Here is a 20443-nt window from a genome sequence, read left to right on the forward strand (position 1 = left end):
ATAATTTCTGCACTCACTAGGCTGTAATCCTACCTCTACTAGAGGTTAGCACTTAAAATTAATACACATTATATATATACAATCATACACACTAATGATTTGAGTGATAAACCAGTGTCACTGGAAGTACCTTTAGGTTAGCTCTTCTATATCACCCTAGGATGGTAGAGATACTAATTAATCACTCAAAGGTGTAATGATCATAAGTAAATTATTATATATACAACTCAACTCGAGTTGTTAAAAATTACACCCAAAATAGGGTCTGGACCATTCATTAATGGTGTTAGGTTATTCAATATAGTACAACTGACTATGGTAATAATGGGACTAAGATGAACGATAATAGTTCAACTAGTCAATGGTAATATCCTACCCTGTTGTGGGTTGGCAATTAGTAAATATTATACTGTGATTACTAGTGCAATATATATTAAATAATTCTCTATTTTGGAGAAATAATATACACAATTATTGATAATAGCCTCTTAATTAGCCTCTATGAAACTTCTAATATTATCAAGAAGTATTAAATATTATTAGTGACCTCGCGAAATAAACTCCACAAAATTCGTAGATAATCTCTCGCGAAATGTAACACCACGAAATCCGTGAACAATCTCGCGACACAGTCACTAATTTGGCTGGCTTCTATATTAGCGCTGTCATTTCACAGAATAACACGCCACCAAATCTGTGGGTGTGCATGAAACCGCTGACGAAGCTGAACTCAGTTGAGGGGGGCTCGTGAACTGGCTTGAGGCAACGCCGCCGTCTTGACTGGCTTTGTTTAAATCACACTGCACTAGTTTATTTAATGAATCCACTGGTTAACTGGTTCATCCGGTACTAAGATGACCAAATGTGGGTTCAAAGGACCGAATATTCCGGTTCCGAAGGTCCAAATAATGTGGGAACCGACCTGTGAGATTTATATTTATTTAATTTATATGAATTTATATTTACGTTAATTTATATACTTCGATAGCAATTTGTATAATGATAAGTGGACTGTATTTCTGCAATAATCTCTTAATCTCACAAATCGATCCTCTACACATTGGGGGGGGGTTATTAAATTAATATATATGCAGCCAATCAAACTACAGAATTAACTACATACATTGAAGAGGTTCCTTATCTTATAGTACAGCAGGCTAGTCCACCAGGTATAACTAGGGTGTAGACACCAAATTATCCTCTTTGAGGTAGCTTCCATATCACCCAGTAACTGGTGCACAAATCTTGCTTCCTCGTCTTGACCTGTCAAAAGTGCGCTAGCTGTGAAGCCAGAATCCTATATATGACAAGTATATCAGAGAAAACACTATACAGTACATGGAACAATAAAGACCTGGCTTAATTACCTTTAGTATGAGGCGATTTCGCGTTCTAACTGGCTAACCCTACCCAATGACATTGATGGCCACTAATGATAGATAATGGGTTTCGGAAAGAACACTTAACTTGAATTTGTAGACAGCGTGTTGATAATGGTACACCTTTAGTTTCCATAACACTACGTCCAAGTAAATTTAACAGGAGCCGAATTTGCTCCCGTGTGAGCCTCTGGTCTCGTACAAAACAATGGCTGTTTAACACTCCATACTATTGACGTTACTGGCCGACATTGTCCAGATATGATAGGAGCCAAATTTGCTCCACACGTCTCGGAGGTGACACAACAATGGCTGCCCTCCTTCCCCCCTGATGCCTGGCTTACATTGTCCACATGTCAGAAAGTGATAGAAGGGTCACATTTACTCTACTTTAATATTGATAATTAAGTTAACTTATATAAGATGTTTTTATGATGGTAAAGTCCAAAGACTAATGTATTTAAGAATAATTCCCACCATAATAGGTGGTGAATTATAATAGTGTGTGGTGATGATATCCCGTTTTCTATAGACGGTAATTCCACTACAAGTTACGTTTTCTATGGGTAACTTGTTTATACAACACAGCTCTTATCTGTATGATATATTAAATGCTGTCGGATTTTCCGACATCGATGTCATTAATTTGTGTTTCCCTGTTAGTTAACACTAAATCTAAAATATTATTTTCCCGCGTTGGTTCCTTAATGTGTTGCGTAAGAAAGCAATCGTCAATTAATTCTAGAAAATCTTCTGCTTCACTATTCCCTGTTTTGTTCACCCAGTTTATTCCACTAAAATTAAAGTCACCCATGACATAAATACTGTTCGATCTAGATGCTCTAGACATTTCATCCCATAGATGCTTTGCTTCCATTCTGTCTAAATTAGGTGGCCTATATATAACTTCTATTATAATATTATTTGCTTTTTCGTTTAATTCTATCCAAATAGTTTCTGTGTGTGGCTCAGTTTTGGTTCCCTCTTTGAGACTACATTTCAAATTGTCCCTAACATATATGGCTACTCCCCCTCCTCGTCTAATATATCTATCTGTGTGAAATAGCTTAAATCCATTTATTTGATATTCAGCTAATAGTTCTCTATTTTCTACATTCATCCACGTTTCGGTAAGTGCAATAATATCTATTTTTTCTGTCCAGACAAGAGCATTTAATTCGTTAATTTTATTTCTTAGACTTCTACTGTTAGTGTAATATACCCTAAGTGAATTGTTATTTTGAGGCCCTTCTCTTTCCCTGATCATTTTGCCAATTCTTTTCTCCCACGAACACATACTTTTATTACCTCCTTCCTCCAAATCAATTCCCATACCACTATCTACTAATAGTTTATACCCAAACAAACACCTCTAACCACTGGTTCCAACGAATTCGCAACAGCAACAACCCCAGCCCTTGATAGATGCACCCCATCATGAGCATACATTTCATTTCTTCCATAGAAGTGTTCCCAGTTGTCTATGAAAGATATTGCATTTGATTTGCAATATCTTTCCAGCCGGCAATTGACACCAAGTGCCCTCGACATCCATTCATTTCCCCCTCCCTTTCTTGGAAGAATGCCACATATGATCGAGATTCCTCCCTTGCTCCTAACTAATTCAATGGCTGTCCTGAATCTCTGTATTAGTTCCTCACTCCTAACTTGCCCAACATTATTACCCCCTGCACTAATACAAATAATGGGTTTGTTCCCATTTCCCGTCATAATATCATTCATGTTTCCAACAATATCACCAATTCCAGCTCCCGGATAGCAAACCCTTAATCTGTTCCCCCTATCTCTGGCACAAAACGTTCTGTCTAAATACCTCACCTGGGAATCTCCCACAACCAAAATTCGCTTCGGTACCTCCTTAACTTTCTGAGCAGCCTGAGGGGCCTGCGCTCAGCCGCTCCTCGCTGTTTTCCGTTCCGAGTGAACTGTAGGCTCACCACAGCACTCGTCCTCCAACATGGCAAATGGATTTGCTGTCCTTAGGGCGTCTGTAGGTGGCCTTGTCAAGGTTTTCTTAAGACCCCTGTCCTTCACATCTTAAGACCCATGTCCTTCATGTTAGCTCAATGACTTCGCCCTATGACAGTCAGTCAAAACCCAGTGACGTTAATTACCTTAATTATCTTGAGCCATTAATTAGCCATCCTACAGATAATTTGTCCAAAGCAATTACGTTACCACAATTTCCGTCGCCCTCCCGACAGTCCCTCACTACTGTGTACTCATCTAGTTGTACTCACCTAGTTGTGTTTGTGGGGGTTGAGCTCTGGCTCTTTGGTCTCGCCTCTCAACTATCATTCAACCGGTGTACAGATTTCTGAGCCTACAGGGCTCAGGATGCAGGATTGGGTCAGAAACTGTGTATGGGGTCAGCCTCCACCACATCATTACGTAATGCATTCCACCTGTTAACTACTCTGACACTGAAAAAGTTTTTTCTAACGTCCCTGTGGCTCATGTGGGTACTCAGTTTCCACCTGTGTCACCTTGTTCCCGTATGTACCACCCATGTTAAACAGTTTATCTTTATCAAACCTGTCAATTCCTCTGAGAATTTTGTAGGTGGTGATCATGTCTCCCCTTACTCCTCTGTCTTCCAGTGTCGTGACGTGCATTTCTCGCAGCCTTTCCTCGTAACTCATGCCTCTTAGTTCTGGGACTAGCCTAGTGGCATACCACTGAACTTTTTCCAACTTTGTCTTATGCTTGACATGGTACGGGCTCCATGCTGGGACTGTGTGAATTCACTATGATGAAGCTATTTACCCTAATTAGCTAGAGTGATCAATTAGCTGCCCATGTACAGACAATTGCACCCGAATGCATTAAGTTATTCATTATTAACTTAAGCGTGAGCACTCGACCAGTACACCTCTTGATGTCTGCCGCGTGACTGGGTTAATGACCACAATATCCCACACCATACCTGCTCCTGCACACCTCTTCCCCTACACTTAGTAACATAGCGTGGAAATCAACTTTCTGTCTGATGTCTAAATATAATTTTTGAAAATGCGAAGCATGTTTAGCACCCGCTCCATTACATCCAGACACCAAATAAAATATTACTGCACGCATGTTTAGTTCTTGTACCACATTACATCATAACATAATGTAACGTGGAAATCAACTTTCTGCCTGATGATCAAATAAATTTTTTGAAAATGTGAAGCATGTTTATGGGGTGTTTGCGCTGTCTGTCCGTTATTCTGTCTCGTTAGGGTCAGGCCTTCGTTAGAGCTCGGTCTTGTCTCTCCAAATCGCTTAGTTGTCTGTCACCTAGCATCACCCCTCTCTCATCCCCCTATTAGTGCTAGATCCTACAGGTGTCTAATCTTCACCTTTTGTAATTCTCAATTGAATAGTCGGTGAGTGCTTTTTTTTAACAGAGGAGCTTAGTTTTAGTTTTAACATACTTTCAGTTGATAGCCATTAACTACATAGGAATGGATAGACCAGTTGTCCTGCGCAAAAAGCCTTTTCTTTTCACTTGTGCTAAGTGAGCCAGACAAAATGTGGCATTATACTATTAGCATGGCAATACAGAACAAAGAAAAATGTAGCAATACTCTATTAGTTAAATAGTCAAAACCTAAAACACGCATTATTTCACAGGCTTTTAAACTATTACAAGTTTCTTCCAGCAAATAAGGTTCCTTTAAGCAGTTCAACACATCAAATATAATGTGGGCAGATTTAGTTTTTTCACATTTCTTTTCGAGTGTGTTGATTTTGTTTTAAACAAAGGTGTGCCACTAGTCCATGAACTAAGAGGGATGAGTTAGGAAGAAACACTTTGTGAAATATGTCCCATACCAGGCTAGAAGACAGAAGAGTTTGGGGAGATGTGAACACTACATACAAATTTTAATATTTTTTGTTAACTATGTTATCACACCATATACCTCATAGTCTCTACTTCTGCCTCTCACTAGTCAATAAACACAATTTTTGTATCATTTCTTGACTTAAATAGCACTCCGAAACATCTCTGCACATCTTAATTTTTCACTGACACGTGCACAGCCATCAAAGGGACTCTCACTACTGCATGGATGTCTTGTGTGTTAAATAAAGCGTCCCTACCTAGCTTATCATTTTCTTTGAGAAACTTATATGTGATGATCATATCTCCCGAGTCCACACAAAAACACCACACATCACCCAACTTGTTTTCAAATCATAGCACCGGATCCTTTTTTTTTTCCAGAAACTAAGTTTTGAGAATAAGCACAAAGTCACCAATTAGTATTCGTATCATCAAAGTTATTCTCAGATTATTTTCTAATTTAAAAAATACTTCCACCATCCTACATCCATTTTGAGAGATGGCAAACATAACTTGGTTATTGCATCTAGTTTTAAAAAGGGTTTGAATAAGAAGCCATGTTCCATAAAGAAAATACTTTAGAGCATCCATTATCTATGAGCAGTAAGAGGTAAACAGGATCCTAACATTCAATTTCCAAGCATTTTTGCATCATTTCTTGACTAAAATAGCACTCCAAAACATAGGTGGTCATTTTTATTCTCATTGACACACGTATAGTCAACAACAATTTATTTTGCAGAGTGACGAGTTATTCACAGTGACGAGATTTCACGGTGTACCCAGTTTTAAGAGAGTTCACAGTGTATTAATATCGGTTGTGGATTTGTTATGTTATGTTTATGAAGATCATTAATGCTTCTTATTTTTACCGATTTCACTATGCCATGCTTTTCAGTCTTCTCATGTTCTTTTTCAAATAAAGTTTACTTACTGTTTTCCAGTAGCATCGCTTCACACTACATATATATTAATCAACTTTCAAATTCTTTACAACTTTAGTTCAGTTTCTTTCAAGTATCATGGCTTTTTGTTGTTCCCCCCTGTCAGTATCTAGTTCAAGACCTCCTATTATCAATGTCATTATTGTTTGTCAACAAGTTATTTTTTAGATAGTTCAAATTATTTTGTGCTGATAGCATGGTTACCGCTTACTGTCTACCACCAATGTGTGAATCATATTTCCTCTTTCACAAAAACATATATATATATATACTTGAACGTTACCCCCTCACAGTCTTTTATTCGCATTATAGCTTAACACGCGCACTTGACTTTTACTTATTTTATATTTTCTCATTCTTTTCAAATAATTTATAGAAAAGACTGTTATACAACATCTAGGCTTTACATAAATTCTTTTTCATTTATCATCTAATCATATGCATATATGTTTTTCTCCAGCTCGGTTGCGGTTTATCCTTATGTGTTCCATATACTTTCCCTCCATCATACCCATAAAATATTTATAAATTGGCTCTGATCGAGGTTTGGATTGGACTCCGGTCCATAACCAGGACCAGAGGTCCAAGCCCGACCTCTGGCTTCCATGTATCTTGTCCTCCATGTGCGTCTCTGTTCTCCCAATCTATCTTCCATGGGTTAAAGTCTCCCATGATTACTAGTTCAGATCCATTCCTGCTAGCAAGAAAAGCTGCATTCTCTCTATTATGTTAATGGTGGCCATGTTGTTTCTGTCATATTCCTGTCTGAGTCTTTTGTCATTTGCTGATGGGTTATATATGACTACGACTATAATTGTTTGTCCTCCCGTTGCTATGGTACCTGTTATGTAGTCACTGAAACCTTCACAGCCCTGAATAACCATCTCCTCAAAACCGCAGCCTTTTCTTAACAGCAGAGCTACACCACCACCTCCTCTTCCTTCTCTCTCTCTCATCACAACACAGTAGTCCTGTGGAAACACTGCATTTGTTATGGTTTTTGTTACCTTAGTTTCTGTGAGTGCTATTATGTCTTGGTTTTCTTCAAGTCCCCATTCTCCAAGTTCATTTGTTTTACTTGTAATCCTATCTATGTTAGTGTACATTGCCTTGAGACTCACTTTCTTCTGTCCTTTCTCATGTTCCCTTCATAGTGAGCGTTCTGCTGGTGAGGGAAGCTGTTCCATTGGTGTGAGGATTTGCGGGGTGGATAACAGGGTCTCAGAGGATACTGGAGTGAGGGATGGGGGGGGGGGGTCAAGTGAAGGAGGTACAGGGAGGGTATGGGATGAAGGGGGAGGGAAGGACAGTGGGGGAAATGGTGGAGGGGGACATAGTAGGAGTAGAGGAGGGGTAGAAGGGTGGGAGTGGGGATGAGGGGGAAGGGAGAGTTGGCTGAGCATTTGAGTGGGGGCATGGAGGGTTCAGGGTATTGGTGGTTTCTATGCACAGGAGGTTGGTGGAATTGCCCTTCTGTTTGGAGTTACTGGGTTACTGGTTGTGGGTTCCCCCTCACTACTGAGGAGGATGTGTTGGGAGCTGTGATTTCGTGGTTTTTGCCTCTCGTCCTGCACTTCTTCCTTGCTTCTGCAGCCATGACTCTCTCCTACCTTGTCATTTCCCCTCTGGATGAATACTTTTTTTTAATTCTCCCACATATTGCAGGTAGTTTTTCCTTGTTAGAATCTTCTACTTTGTGGTCTCGTTTGCAAACACTATCTTCAACATGAGGTCTCTGTCCTTGTTGTACCAGCCTAACCTGAATACCTTTTCAATGCTATGTTCAGCCCCTTACATCTCTAGTCCCTTTAGTATTTCATTCTCAGCTGCTCTCTCCTTATTGTTTCATTCTGTACTCTTGGAGCCTTCCTGCTCTTTAAATTAATACCTACAGCTACCACTGATCATTTTCTTTCCAGCAGCTAACTAGTGGCCTTTGCTACTTCCTGTGAGGTGGCTGCTTTCATTGCTACCTTCCTCACTGTGGACATTACTTCCTGGTACTTTTTTAGCATTTTTGCAAATGTTGTTTGTATTATGGCAGTCCCTTCCAATGTACAATTTTCATCTTCTCTTTGGATGATTATCTGAGTCTCAGCCTCCGTATTGTTCTTCTTGAAGGGTTTTAATCTCCTCTTTTGCTGCTGTCAGCCGCTTTGCAGGTTGCTTATTGTATTATTCATTTCCTGCATCTCCCATGCAGGAAATGGAGAATAAGATATCTTTTCCCCTGATGTCCTCCAAAACCTGGGCGAACATTTCCTTCATTTGGTCACATTAACTTTTCCATGTTCCATTGGTATTCCTTGCTGCCATGTTTGTCCCTGTTCCTACTATGTCTTATAGCGTTTGCCTGAAGGGGGGCTGAGAGAGAAAGAGATTGAGAGAGAGAGAGAGAGACCATGGGAGAGAGAGAAAGAGAGAGAGAGAGAGAGAGAGAGAGAGAGAGAGAGAGAGAGAGAGAGAGAGAGAGAGAGAGAGAGAGAGAGAGAGAGAGAGAGAGAGAGAGACAAACAGAGAGAGAGAGAGAAAGAGAGAGAGAGAGAGAGAGAGAGAGAGAGAGAGAGAGAGAGAGAGAGAGAGAGAGAGAGAGAGAGAGAGAGAGAGAGAGAGAGAGAGAGAGAGAGAGAGGGAGAGAGGATGAGGACAAACAGGGGGCTGGGATGGAGGTTTAATATCCTGGGGTGAGAAGTTGGTGGAAGGATGTTTGTGTCTGTGTGCACATGTGTATTCACCTAGTTGTATTCAGCTAGTTGTGCTTGCGGGGGTTGAGCTTTGCTCTTTCGGCCCTCCTCTCAACTGTCAATCAACTGTTAGTTACTAACTCCTTTTTCTTCCCACACCACACACACACACACACACACACCAGGAAGCAGCCCATGACAGCTGACTAACTTCCAGGTACCTATTTACTGCTAAGTAACAGAAACATTAGGGTGAAGGAAACTCTGTCCATTGTTTCTCGCTGGCGCCCGGGATCGAACCCGGGACCACAGGATCATGCATCCAGCGTGCTGTCCGCTCAGCCACCGGCCCCCCCATGTGTGAGTGTTGTGACAATAATCTCTTTCAAGAGAGATTGAGCCTGCTCTTCCCTATATCAGTCACGTCATTCTACAAGTACAAGATGCTACATTAAAGATACGTCCACCAGTAGTACAAAACATTTTGACCAGGAAGCAAAGCGTACCTTGCACCACCCGTCACGCTGGCTCACCGCCTGTCGTCAACGAGCTAACTACCCATTCTCCACCTGCCTGCTCCTGATTGGCTGGTGTATCGCCGACAGCACACCTGCACCTGCACTCATGCCCTCTACCTGAGTCGACGTCTGGGCCAGCTCAAGCCGTCCTCCTCAGAATATTCCTGTGCTCTTAGAAGTTGACATCTCTCTCTGGTATACTATGCCCTGGCTGTCGTATACTAAGGGAGGTGGCAGCTATAGCCAATATTCTCAGCACCTGATATTTATTGTCTTGCACATTATTTTATTGTAGAGTAAATTTTCATATTTAGTAATTATTCATGTTGTTTTGTTTGTTGACTTGTTTTGAATTTTACATCAGCCATCTTTGTTCATATTTTGTTTTCTAAAGTAATTAAAATTTCATTGTTTATATTTTGTGTTTTGCGTGTCTTCCCATTACCTTACCTTACCACAGACAAACAGGCAAGCAGGAGGTTCTTTTTTTGTCTGTAAATGTGACGAGGCATTGCCCCCTGCCATTGAGCCTGCCGAACATCAACACTCCAACACTTTACCGTCACATTTCATGGGGGCCTGTCCAAGGAGCTTCACTCAGGTACTAGTACCAGAACGTAAATTTGTGGTAAGCGTACTTGGCTTTGGTACAGTTGCTTTTCACAATTTTCAATATTCAATTTTATTTTCATATGGTGCTGTGTGTATTGTGCATTCCGAGAGTAGCATATGGTGAGTGTGAGACAACTTTGGGTTACGTGGTGACTCTCGGCCGCAGTCATTCTCCTAATTGGTCATCTCTCCCTCCGTGTTATTACTCGTGTTTACCACCTTTTGTCCCTAGGATATTTCTCATATTTTCGGCAGATCATCATATTGGTACCCTGGTACTTTGGTCTGTCCCCGGGTCAAGAGCACCTAATCTTCTGTAATCCGACTGTATGAGGATAAAGAGGGCCATAGTTCCTCTAGCACGAACTTTGTTGCTGAATTGTGACCTCAGCAGCAGTTCTCGTCACCAGTTGACACCTCGCACCCCTACACGTCGGTCAGAGATGATGATATTATCTAGGTAGGGAATTAGCTTTCTTTTTTTCAGAGCACAAAAGTTCGCTAATTCTGTAAGTATCATATTTCATTTCAGTGGGGAAAACTTGCTTATGTCCTATAGAGACTCGGCAAGGTATGCCTACATTCTTGGACTACCTAATTCACTTTTGAGGCAATTAAATGTTTCATTTGTTTTAGAAACTCAGTTTCGCTTACTTAGTAGGATTTTCTTGCCCTTATCCTCTTACATTGAGTACCGGTTACAAGATTTCCTGCGATCTTGATTTATTAATCATTTACCATCTTGAAATTAACATTAATTGTTAACGATTCCACAGGATAGGTACCAGTTGCCACGTTGTCCTGTTTCTGACATTCACCATATCACAACAGTATATTCGTTGTACATTTATTTGCTAATTTCACCATGTTTCGTCTCCAAGCTTTCCGTGCAGATCCAGCAGGTGAAATAGGGAACTTAAGTCGTGCCAAGAGGACCGAATTACAAACTCTTGCACATGAGTATCAACTAGATGTTCCCCATGGAGCCAACAAAAATGAACTGCATAACCTGTTACTGGATTATCTCTTAGAGGAAGGTAAAATTGACTCTGAAACTCACGAAACTTACTCTATTGCAGTTAAACCTGATTTGGCAACTATGAAACTTAAACTAGAACTTGCCAAGATCGAGCGAGAGCAACAAAGGGAAGCAGCTGCAATACGAAAGGAAGAAAAGGAACGTGAAGTCGCCCTCAAGGAACGAGAAGCTGCACTGAGGAAAGAAGAACAAGAACGTGAGATTGCAATACTCCGTGAGCGTGAGCGAGTACAGCTTGAAGCAAAACATCGTCACCTGGAGATGCAACGCGAGCATGACAAACAGCAAGCGGCTATGGTTATAGAATGTCGTCAACAAGAACTCGCGTTGGAAACTACCCACATCACTCAACGCCAGCAAGCTACCGCCAGTCTTCCAGTAAGTTTCAATATCTCCCATGCAAGTAAGTTAATGCCACCATTCGTAGAGACAGAGGTCGACGTATTTGTTACCACCTTTGAGACCCTTGCTAATCACCTTAGCTGGCCTGCCGACCAATGGGCTACCCTTCTCAGAGTACATCTCACATGTAGAGCTGCAGTTACACTCAGTTCTTTGGCGTCTGAGAATGACTACCAGACCCTGAAGCAAGCAGTGTTGGACACCTACCTTCTCTCCACCGAAAGCTACCAACGAAAATTCCGTGACCACCTAAAGGCAAGTACCACCACCTTTCTAGAATTTGCTAATACCAAAAGGAGATATTTTATGAAATGGCTGGAAGCAGCACATGTCTCTACCTTTGCAGAACTCGTCAACCTCATGCTAGTTGAAGAATTCTTGAGGCGTGTGCCTCCTCCTGTCCGTTTATATTTAGCAGATAAAGAGGAGACCGACTACCTAAAGTGTGCTAAGTCGGCTGACACTTACAGCCTCATCCACCGGCTGACACCAGAACCACCTTCCAGTAAGAAGTCTTGGTACAGTTACGAGAAAGTGAGTACCGATCAAGCTGGCTCGCAATTGTACTGTAAGTATTGTAGACTCTATGGACATACCATAGATAAATGTGGTAAGTCTCAATACAAAGGTAATACTGAATCCACTAAACCAAAACAGACTCCTCCTAAGTCCGGTAAGCCTGTGATGAATGTTGGTGTTCATGTTAATGATTTTTCTCTCTTCAGTAAACACCTGTATCCTGGAACTGTCTCTACCAACGGTTCAGATCCGGAGGGACGTTTCAAACTGAAGATCTTGAGGGACACAGCGGCTCTTCAATCAATCATTTTGAAATCAGCTGTGCCCAATATCGCCTACACCGGGGAAACCGTCTTCATCACTGACCTCACTGCTACCACTCCTTATCCACTCGCCAGAGTCCACCTGGATTGTCCCTTCGTGACCGGTGAAGTCCAAGTCGCCATGAGGGAAAAGCCTTTTCCCATGCCTGGAGTGCAACTTCTCCTGGGCAACGACTTGACAGAAGACCTGCAACCGACCAACCTGATCGTCACGGACACACCCCAGGTGTGTACCTCTGTTATGGATAATCCCATCTTTGAGTATGTTCCAGCAAAGGTTCAAGAGAGTGATGAAGTTTCTCCTCTGGTTTTGGTGACCACCCGTGCACAAGCTGCACGACCACAGCCAGCTGACTCTTCTGCTACCGCTGTCCCTCAAGACATTCAGAAACTACCCCCGAATCTTACCACGTTGGAGTTCCGTAAGTTACAGAGGGAAGATCTTACCTTGACACCATTATTCTTCCAGGCTGAGACTCAACCTGACAGTATTCCTGGGTTCTTTCTAGAGAATGAGTTGCTCTACCGTAGATACAGACCCAGTAAACTGAAGGAGGAGGACGATTGGGCCAACGTCGAACAACTAGTGATTCCTGCCAGCCTGCGGCCCACTATTCTACACCTGGCCCACGGAGCACTTTCGCACTACGGTTTTAACAAAACCTACCACGGAATCCGTCAAAACTACTACTGGCCAGGTATGGTAAATAGCGTCAAACAGTGTCATACAAGTCAGATGGCAGGTAAACCGAACATCTCTATCCCCAGAGCACCACTGACACCCATCCGGGTGCCTGCGGAACCTTTCCACAGACTTATTATAGACTGTGTTGGTCCTTTACCTCGGACCAGTTCTGGCAACGCCTATATACTAACCATCCTGTGTCCTACCACCAGATTCCCCATAGCAGTTCCAGTAAAGAACATTACGGCTGCTACTGTGGTGAAACACTTATTGAAGATCTTCACCCAGTATGGATTTCCAAGGGAGGTTCAGAGTGACTGTGGCACCAACTTCACCAGTGATCTCTTCAAGAGGACACTGGAAGAGTTCAACATCACACAGGTATTGTCCAGCCCCTATCATCTTGCTTCACAGGGTTCTCTTGAGCATAGTCATCAGACTATTAAAGCACTCCTAAAGAAGTTTTGCAATGAGACCGCTAAGGATTGGGATAAACAACTTGATCTCATTATGTGTATTTTTAGAAATCTTCCCAATGAGTCTCTAGGAGTATCTCCTTATGAGATGCTTTACGGACGTAAGTGCCGTACTCCTCTCAAAGCTTTTAAAGACTCTCTACGTGATGCCACCTTCAGTGAGCATCAGAATGTGCCCCAGTTTCTTCAAAACCTACAACACATTCTAGAGAGGGTCCGCAGTTTTGCCCAAGATAATCTATTGACAGCACAGGACAGGATGAAGACTCATTTCGACCAGCACAGCAAAGTAAGGAAATTTAAACCGGGAGACTTCGTGTTGGCCTATTTCCCTATCCCAGGTTCTCCTTTGCAAAACAGGTTTTCAGGACCCTACCGCATCAAGGAGTACAGAAACAACCACAACTACGTTCTAGAGACTCCACATAGGCGGCGGAAGACCTAGTTGTGCCACGTCAACCTCCTGAAGCTATATAATGGTACTCCTCCCACTGTGTTAGTAACGTATTCTACCTTTAAAGGTCCATACATCCACAGTGAGACCTTCCCTACTTCTCCTCCCGAAAGCACTGATATTGAGTCAGCGCTTTCCAATCCGGAAATCCTAACTGATCTTCATCCCAATTTACAGGACAATAATAGTGCTCCTTTGCCATATTCTAATCCTATTCTCACCTCGCCAGATATAACGAAGCCTTTCATCCTCCATGTCGACGCCAGTGGTACCGGCATCGGGGGTGACCTAATACAACAACGAGTCGAGGAGAATCTACCTGTTAGCGACCACACCTACAAGGAACTACAGCACAATCGACAGGGAGCTACTCATCGTCCTGAACTTGCAGCACTTCAAACAATACCTGAAAAGTGCTCGGTCTACCACCATCTACACGGACCACAACACCCTACACTTCCTGCAGCAAGCCCAATTCAATAATCAACGTCTTCTACGATGGGCTTTATATCTGCAGAAATTCAACCTGGAGATCTCTACATCAAGGGTTCTGACAACATCATAGCCGACGCCCTCTCCAGAGTCTATGAAGTAGAGGCAGCTCCACCTATCACTCTACCACATAAAGACGTAACTTCTTCCGGAACCGCAGGCTTCAGGGGAGAGTTGTGACAATAATCTCTTTCAAGAGAGATTGAGCCTGCTCTTCCCTATATCAGTCACGTCATTCTACAAGTACAAGATGTTACATTAAAGATACGTCCACCATTAGCACAAAACGTTTCGACCAGGAAGCAAAGCGTACCTTGCACCCCCCGTCACGCCGGCTCACCGCCCGTCGTCAATGAGCTAACTACCCATTCTCCGCCTGCCTGCTCCTGATTGGCTGGTGTATCGCCGACAGCACACCTGCACCTGCACTCACGCCCTCTACCTGAGTCGACGTCTGGGCCAGCTCAAGCCGTCCTCCTCAGAATATTCCTGTGCTCTTAGAAGTTGACATCTCTCTCTGGTATACTAAGCCCTGGCTGTCGTATACTAAGGGAGGTGGCAGCTATAGCCAATATTCTCAGCACCTGATATTTATTGTCTTGCACATTATTTTATTGTAGAGTAAATTTTCATATTTAGTAATTATTCATGTTGTTTTGTTTGTTGACTTGTTTTGAATTTTATGTCAGCCAAGGGATTGTCTTTGTTCATATTTTGTTTTCTAAAGTAATTAAAATTTCATTGTTTATATTTTGTGTTTTGCGTGTCTTCCCATTACCTTACCACAGACAAACAGGCAAGCAGTCTCTTTTCTTTATGTAAGTGTGACCAGGCATTGACACCTGCCATTGGAGGACTGCCGAACATCAACACTCCAACACTTTACCGTCACAGTGTACTTGTGGGGGGTACGGTGGGGGGGGGGGGGGGTATTTGTATGGAATACGTAATCCTTATCATATCTTTAATGTGTACTCACCTATTTGTGCTTGCGGGGGTTTAGCTTCGGCTCTTCGGTCCAGTCTCTCAACTGTTAATCAACTGGTTGATAGATTCCTGGGCCTATTGGGCTCTATCATATCTACATTTGAAACTGTGTATGGAGTCAGCCTCCACAACATCACTGCCTAATGCATTCCATCTGTTAACTAATCTGACACTGAAAAAGTTTTTTTCTAACGTCTCTGTGGCTCATCTGTGTACTAACTTTCCACCTGTGTCCCCTTGTTCGTGTTCCACCTGTACTAAAGTGTTTGTCTTTGTCCACCTCGTCAATTTCCCTGAGAATTTTGGAGGTGGTTATCATGTCTCCCCTTACTATTTCGTCTTCCATGGACGTGAGTTTCAGCTAATTTAGCCTTTTCTAAAACTCATTACTCTCAGTTCTGGAACGAGTCTGGTGACATACCGCATAATCTTCTCTTTGTATTGTGTTTAACTAAGTATAGACTCCAAGCTGGAGCTGCATATTCTAGGATTGGTCTGACATAAGTAGTATACAGGGTCCTGAATGATTCCTTACATAAGATTCTAAAGGCAGTTCTTCTCTTGGTCAGTCTAGCATATGTCACTGATGATATCCTTTTGATGTGGGCCTCTGGGGACAAGTTCGGTGTGATATCAACCCCCAGATGTTTTTATCTAATTGACTCTTGCAGGATTTCACTTCCCAGATGGTTCCTTGTGTTCAGCATTCTGCTCCCTTCGCATAATTTCATTACTTTGCACTTTCCTGAGTTGAACTTTATTAGCCATTTTCTAGACCATTCCTCTACCCTGTCCAGGTCGTCCTGTAGTCTCTGTCTATCATCATCTATCTTGATTCTTCTCATAATTTTTTCATCATCAGTAAACAGTGTGTGTGTACTCACCTAGTTGTGCTTGCGGGGGTTGAGCTCTGGCTGTTTGATCCTGCCTCTCAACCGTCAATCAACAGGTGTACAGTTTCCTGAGCCTATTGGGCTTGTGGGGAAACTCCTGGCAGCTAGTCTCTTTTTTAAACTGACTTTAATAAGATAAAGTTATGTCTTATTTATTTTTCTTAGTAAGTAAGAATTAATTGAGTGAACTGTATATACTTGTAAACTGCCTGAAATTATCTCACTCACTAATGGGAGGGACAATTGGTAGCCTAAACCACTTTGCTATGGCTCCTTAAACTACCGATTGTTTACCTTTTATTATTATAATATTATACCACATGTGGTGGTTCACTTATCATTATCATACCACATATGGTGGTCTAATCTACTAGTAATAATTACTAATTATGACTACTAATACTGATATAAATGGCTTAGCTGTGCCAGTAGTGGGGGCCTGCTAAGGCGTTTTGTTGTTGCATCCAGATTGGGTGTGGCTCTGTGCCTCCTTGTGCCACGTAATGGCGGCTGGTGGGAAGGACAAGGCTTGGCAAACAAGTAGTTAATAATGTGTATGAACCAACTGTCTGCATAGATTCTTGCTGCTCCTCTCACAATTTACCTGTATGGGAATGCAAGGAATTAATCAAAGTTCCCTATACATATCAATTACAGGTATGACATGAAGTGTGAGGGCTGTAATGGAGTACACGTACATTGTGTTTGTTTTTGTCCTGTATTATGACCGACTTGTTTATAATTGAGAAAATGTGCGCACTAATTTCAAATACAATACTTGATAAGCCGGATACGGTCGTTGTTGTGATGTTGATAGGCTGTGTTGCTGGTTGTTGACACGTAATTGGGGTGTCTAGTTGTTTCACCAGCTCTGGAGCCAAATACAGCGTATGGCTGTTTCTTTGTTATTGTTCTGTAGCTAGGAGCGTCGGCCAGTCACTCGCTAATGCCCTGAGGCTGGTTCATTCCTCAAAGTAATTTTACATTAACAATGGAACCAAGCTACCTTACGGTGTTAATAATTATATTCAGTCTTGTTGATTACTTTTTTGCTAAATCTAGATACAAAACTATTCTATAAACAATATTTAATAATGTAAATATACGATGACATCCATGACGTCACGGAGTCGATGACGTCACGGAGTCTCCCATTTTCCATCCTGAAGGGATTACAGACTGAGGGAGACTGTGTTATGTGTGTGTGTCGGATTCCCGACATGTCTCTATCATATCTACACTTGAAACTGTGTAACTGAAACTGTCAGCCTCCACCACATTACTTCCTAATGCATTACATTTGTCAACCACTCTGACACTAAAAAAGTTCTTTCTAATATCTCTATGGCTTATTTGGGCACTCAGTTTCCACCTGTGTCCCCTAGTGCGTGTGCCCCTTGTGTTAAATAGCCTGTCTTTATCAACCCTGTCGATTCCCTTGAGAATCTTCAATGTGGTGATCATGTCCCCCTAACTCTTCTGTCTTCCAAAGAAGTGAGGTTTAATTCCCGTAGTCTCTCCTCGTAGCTCATACCTCTCAGCTCGGGTACTAGTCTAGTGGCAAACCTTTAAACCTTTTCCAGTTTAGTCTTATGCTTGACTAGATATGGACTCCATGCTGGAGCCGCATACTCCAGGATTGGTCTGACATATGTGGTATATAATGTTCTGAATGATTCCTTACACAAGTTTCTAAAGGTCGTTCTTATGTTAGCCAACCTGGCATATGCCGCTAATGTTACGCTTTTGATATGGGCTTCAGGGGGACAGGTCTGGTGTAATATCAACCCCCAGGTCTTTCTCAGTCTCTGACTCTTGAAGTATTTCATCTCCCAAATGATACCATGTATCTGGTCTCCTGCTCCCTACAACTATCTTTATTACATTACATTTGCATGGGTTAAACTCTAACAACCATTTGTTCGACTATTCCTGCTGCTTGTTCAGGTCTACTTGAAGCCTCAAGCTGTCCTCCTCTGTCTTAATCCTTCTCATAATTTTGGCGTCGTCACCAAACATTGAGAGGAATGAGTCTATACCCTCTGGAAGATCATTTACGTATATCAGAAACAGGATAGGTCCGAGTACAGAGCCCTGTGGGACTCCACTGGTGTCTTCACGCCAATCTGAGGTCTCACCCTTCACTGTAACTCTCTGCTCCTTATTACTTAGGTACTTCCTTATCCACTAGAGCGCCCTACTAGTTACTCCTGCCTGTTTCTCCAGCTTATGCATCAGCCTTTTGTGGAGTGCTGTGCCAAAGCGTTTCCGCTTGTCCAAAAAAATGCAGTCCACCCATCCTTCTTTTTCTTGCTTAATCTTTGTCACATGATTACAGGATCTTATTATGGCTGTAAGACAAGATTTATCCTCCCTGAACCCATGTTGATGGGTTGTCACGAAATCCCTTCTCTACAGATGTGTTACTAGGTTTTTTCTCATGATCTTCTCCATCACCTTGCATGGTATACAAGTAAAGGAAACTGGCCTGTAGTTCAGTGCCTCTTGTCTGTCACCTTATTTGTATATTGGGACTTCATTAGCCGTCTTCCATATTTCTGGTAGGTCTCCCATCTCCAGTGACCTACTATACACTAAGGAGAGTGACATGCAAAGTGCCTCTGCACACACTTTCAATACCCATGGTGAGATTCCGTTCGGGCCAACAGCCTTTCTCACGTTGAGATCCCCCAGATGCCTCTTTACCGAATCTCTTGTAATTTCGAACCCTTCCAAGGCCGCCTGGTTTACTGTCACTTCTCCTAGCGCAGTGAACTCTCCTTGTTCTGTTGTGAAGACCTCCTGGAACCTCTTGTTGAGTTCTTTGCGCACCTCTTTGTCAATCTCTGTGTACCTGTCCTCACACATTCAAGGTTTCATCACATGTTTCTTAACTGTTATTTTTCTCCTGATGTGACTGTGTAGTAGCTTTGGTTCGGTCTTGGCTTTATTAGCTATATCATTTTCATACTTTTTCTTAGCTTCTTTTCTCACACTAACATACTCGTTCCTGGTTCTATGGTATCTCTCTCTGCTCTCTGGTGTTCTGTTAGTTCCTCCACGCCCTTTTGTTCAGTTCCTTTGCTTCCATACATGCCCTGTTAATCCACGGATTCTTAATTTGCTTCTCTGTTTTATCCTGTCGGGCCGAGATAAACCTTTTTACTGCCTCCTGACTCTTTTGGGTGAAATAGTCTATCATGTCTTGTATGGACTTAGTTGAGAGTTCTGTGTCCCATGGTATATCCTCTAGGAAACTTCTCATCTCATAATTTCTCTTTCTTAACTCCAGCAATTTGTTTCCCAGTTCTTTTTTTGGGAAGATAATTCCTACCTTAACCAGGTACTCAAAGATCAATAGACTGTGATCACACATTCCCAAGGGGGCTTCCAACTTAACTTCCCTTATATCCGACTCATTTAGGGTAAATATCAGATGAAGCATAGCTGGTTCATCCTCTCCTCTCATTCTTGTCGGTCCCTTGATGTGTGTGCCTAGAAAGTTGCTTGTTGCCACGTTCAGCAGCTTAGCTCTCCATGTGTCTGGTCTTCCATGTGGGTCTCCGTTCTCCCAATCTATCTTCCCTGGGTTGATGTCTCCCATGATTAGTAGTTTGTATCCGTTCCTGCTAGCTACAGATGCTACTCTCTCTCTATTATGTTAATGGTGGCCATGTTGTTTCTATCAAATTCCTGTCTGGGTCTTCTGTCATTTAGTGAAGGGGTTATATATGACTACCACTATAATTTTTTGTCCTAGAATTGCTGTGGTACCTGATATGGAGTCACTGAAATCTTCACAGTCATGAAGACCCATCTCTTCAAAACTCCAGCCTCTTCTTATCAGCAAAGCTACCCCACCTCCTCTCCCTCCTCTCTCTTTCCTCACTACCTAGTAGTCCTGTGGAAACACTGCATCTGTTACGGTTTTTGTTATCATTGTTTCTGTGAGTGCTATTATGTCTGGATTTTCTTCTAGTGCCCATTCTCCAAGTTCACTTGTTTTATTTGTAATCCCATCAATGTTAGTGTACATTGCCTTGAAGCTCACTTTCTTCTGTCCTTTCTCATGTCCCCTTCTTGGTGAGTGTTCTGCTTATTGTGGAAGCTGTTCCCTGGGTGAGAAGATCTGTGAGGTGGTTAACAGGGTCTCAGAGGATTCTAGGGTGGGGGGTTGGGTATCAAG

Source organism: Procambarus clarkii, chromosome 17, assembly GCF_040958095.1.
Source record: "Procambarus clarkii isolate CNS0578487 chromosome 17, FALCON_Pclarkii_2.0, whole genome shotgun sequence".
NCBI classification, from domain to species: Eukaryota; Metazoa; Arthropoda; class Malacostraca; order Decapoda; family Cambaridae; genus Procambarus; species Procambarus clarkii.